The 3,579-nt window shown below is 40.1% G+C and overlaps 1 protein-coding gene across 2 annotated transcripts in view; it reads right to left on the reverse strand.

The window, feature by feature from the left end:
• RNF185 (ring finger protein 185) overlaps positions 1–3,579 on the reverse strand; it is a 44,816-nt gene that overhangs the window by 40,371 nt on the left and 866 nt on the right. The gene's annotated exons all lie outside the window — the stretch shown is intronic.

The following is a 3,579-nucleotide window of genomic DNA, read 5'->3' on the forward strand; positions in this document are numbered from 1 at the left end:
TGAGGCAGGAGAATCACTTGACCTGGGAGGGGGAGGTTGCAGTGAGCTGAGATTATGCCATTGTACTCCAGCCTGTGTGACAGAATGAGATTCTGTCTCAAAAAGAAAAAAAAAAGGAGAATGAGGAACTGTCCCAGATGTCTGATGAGACCAGGGAGACTTGACAACTAAATGTGATGTGGGATCCAGGATTAGGTCCTGGAACAGAAAAAGTATATAGTGAGACAAATGGCAAAATTTGAATAAAGTCTCTAGATTAGCTAATAATATTGTATTAGTGTTAAAGTTCTATAATTCGATATAATTATGTACAGTTTTGACATTAGGTGAAGTTAGATAACAGATATACAGAAAGTTTGTGTATTATTTTTGCAAGTTTTGTATAAGGTTAAAATTATTTTAAAATAAAAAGGCCGGGCATGGTGGCTCATGGCTGTAATTCCAGTACTTTGGGAGGCCAAGGCGGGTGGATCACCTGAGGTCAGGAGTTTGAGACTAGCCTGGCCAACATGGTGAAATCCATCTCTATTAAAAATAAAAAAATCAGCCAGGTGTGGTGGCACATGCCTATAATCCCAGCTACTTGGGAGGCTGAGGCAGGAGAATTGCTTGAACCTGGGAGGCGGAGGTTGCAGTGAGCCAAGATTGTGTCATGCACTCCAGCCTGGGCAACAAGAGTGAAACTCTGTCTAAAAAAAAATATTAAAAGAAAAAAATAAAATAAAAAGTTAAAAAACAATATATGGCTGGGAATAGTTGCTCACATCTGTAATCCTAGCACTGTGAGAGGATGATGCAGGAGAATCGCTTGAGCTCAAGGGTTTTAAGACCAGCCTGGGCAACACGGTGAGACCTTGTTTCTACAAAAAAATGTATAAGTTATCTGGGTGTGGTGGTGTGTGCCCCTAGTTCCCAGCTAAGGTGGGAAGAAGGCTTGAGCCCAGGAGGTCAGGGCTTGCACTAGGCTATGTTCGTGCCACTGCACACCAGCCTGGCCAACAGAGCGAGCCACTGTCTCAAACAAACAAAAAATGTACATGTTGCGGGTCAGGGATTGGCAACTTTTATTTGTAAAGGGCCATACCGTAAATACTTTAGACTCTGTGAGCTATATGGTTTTATGGCAACTACTACTCAACACCACTGAGTAGCATTAAATCACCCAAAGACAATATATAAATATACATATATAAATATAAATAAATGGGTATGGCTGAAATGAACATTGAAATTTTATCTTCCTGTAATTGTCATCTATGAAATATTATTCTTTTTTTATTTCCCATCATTTAAAAAGGTAGAAAGCATTCTTAGCTCACAGGCCACATAAACAAGCAGTAGGTCCAGGTTTGGTTCACAGGCTATACATAGTATACACAACCCCACTCTAGGTCAGCATTTGCTAATGTATACTTCAATTAAAAAAAAAAAAAAAAAGATTTTACATCAAGTAGATTAAACAAATGAAACAAGTTATTATCTTGGCTTATAAAGCACATTTCCTTATTGCAGGACCTCTCAGGGCTTTTAATGTGGTATTACATATTGAGATGCTCCAAGAAAGGATAATGGTGTATAGCTTTCTCAAACTTATTATTAGCAGCAAATCCTTTTTTCAGAGCCATTTCTTCAGACCAGTGGCCCGAAGAACACACTTATGAGCATGCCAATTCAGGTACTTCTTTAAAAGGAAATTTTTAGGGGGGTGGGAAGTTGGGGAGAGATATAGCATGGGGAGAAATGCCAGATATAGGTGATGGAGAGGAAGGCAGCAAATCACACCGCCATGTGTGTACCTATGCAACAATCTTGCATGTTCTTCACATGTATCCCAAAACCTAAATTGCAATTAAAAAAAAAAGGAAATTTTTAGATTGAGAAGTTCTAAAAACTCCAACAAATTAAGATCATTTTACCTAGCACCTGGATAACATCTGAATAAGCATTTTGCAACTTTTTTTCTTTTTTAATCTTGGGAAACACAAGCAAGTCAATAAACACAGGCAGAAAGTTTTGGCTCAACCCTAACCTTTTTTTTGTGGGGGTGGGTGAGCAAGTCGGCAGAACTGGGTCATAATATGGAGCTTCTGCTCCCTAAGACAACATAAACGTTCCCAAGCATTCTAACAGGTGTTGAAAAAGTGATTTAGGTAGAGCTTTGTAATGCATAAAATAAGGAAATAATGATATTTGATTAGAAAACTAAAGCTATGCTAGAGGCCAGGCATGGTGACTCACACCTGTAATCCTAGCACTTTGGGAGGTTGAGGCAGGCAGGTCACTTGAGGTCAGGAGTTCGAGACCAGCCTGGCCAACATGGTGAAACCCCAACTCTACTAAAAATACAAAAAAATTAGCTAGGACTGGTGGTGTGTGTGAACTAGCAAGTCAGGTCTATAAGAGGACTGGTTTTATTTGATGGATGGAAAGCTAGCCTACAGACTGCAAAAATTCTCTCACATCTATACACATATTGCTGAAGAAAGGATTCAAGAGGGGGTTATGTTCCAGGGAGGAAAAGGCTGTTCTGAATGGCCTCAAGGGGTCCTTTCAACTGAGACTCCTCAATTCTGTGATTCAAAGAGTTCACTGGCTTCTCCTGGTCAAACACAAAATCTCCAGAGGCATTTCCAAGTTGTTCTTAGAAAAAAGCTACTAACCTATGGGGTGGGACCCAGTTTACTTATTCATTCAACAAACATTTAAGGTACCTCTATCACATATTGGGTCATTTCAAAGTCCTTGAAAAGAAGGATGGTGCACAGGACAACCAGTAAGAGATTACATAAGGTCAGATGCATGGCCTTATTTACAGGAGATGTAGGCCAAAGTGATGGAAGTGCCAAACAAAGAGAGAAGAAAAAGTCACATTTGTCCTGAGAGCAGAGTCAGCACCAGAAAGATGCTGAATAACTCCTTAGAATCACAGACTTTCAAGTTGGAAAGGACCTTCATCTAATACCTATACAACTCCCTCTAAAGGAGGCACAAAGGCAGTCAGTCCATTCACTCCATCGCTGGTCACTTCTGATGATTCTTTCATTTAAGTTCTTCTATTAAACAAAAATCTTGTCTTCCTGTAGAATTCACCTGTTAGTCCCAGTTCTGCCTCTTTTAGCCCCAAATATGAGGTGGAAGTCCTCTTTGCCATAACAATATTTTCAAATTTTAAAAAGTTAATTCCCTTCCAGTGCTCTCTTTACTGAACTAAGTTCTTTCAAAGTTCCTGAACTGGCACCAGTTGCCTCAAAGGGAAGAATGGATACCTAGTGCTCACAGCAGGAAAGTACTTAGAATCAAGGCACTTCGAACATCAGTATAGACACGACCTCCCTAGGCATAAGCTCAAAAAGCAGTTTCTCAGGTTCCTACTCAGATTTTAAACCAGATGTCTGAATTGAGTCCCGCACTTTAATGTAAAGCTGGCAACTCAGAGAATTTCAAAGCAGATAGTATAAGAACCATATTTTGATCCCAGCACTTTGGGAGGCCGAGGCGGGTGGATCACGAGGTCAAGAGATCGAGACCATCCTGGTCAACATGGTGAAACCCCGTCTCTACTAAAAATACAAAAAATTA

The sequence above is a fragment of the Cebus imitator genome, unplaced genomic scaffold (assembly GCF_001604975.1).
Source record: "Cebus imitator isolate Cc_AM_T3 unplaced genomic scaffold, Cebus_imitator-1.0 Scaffold258, whole genome shotgun sequence".
In the NCBI taxonomy this organism is placed as follows: Eukaryota; Metazoa; Chordata; class Mammalia; order Primates; family Cebidae; genus Cebus; species Cebus imitator.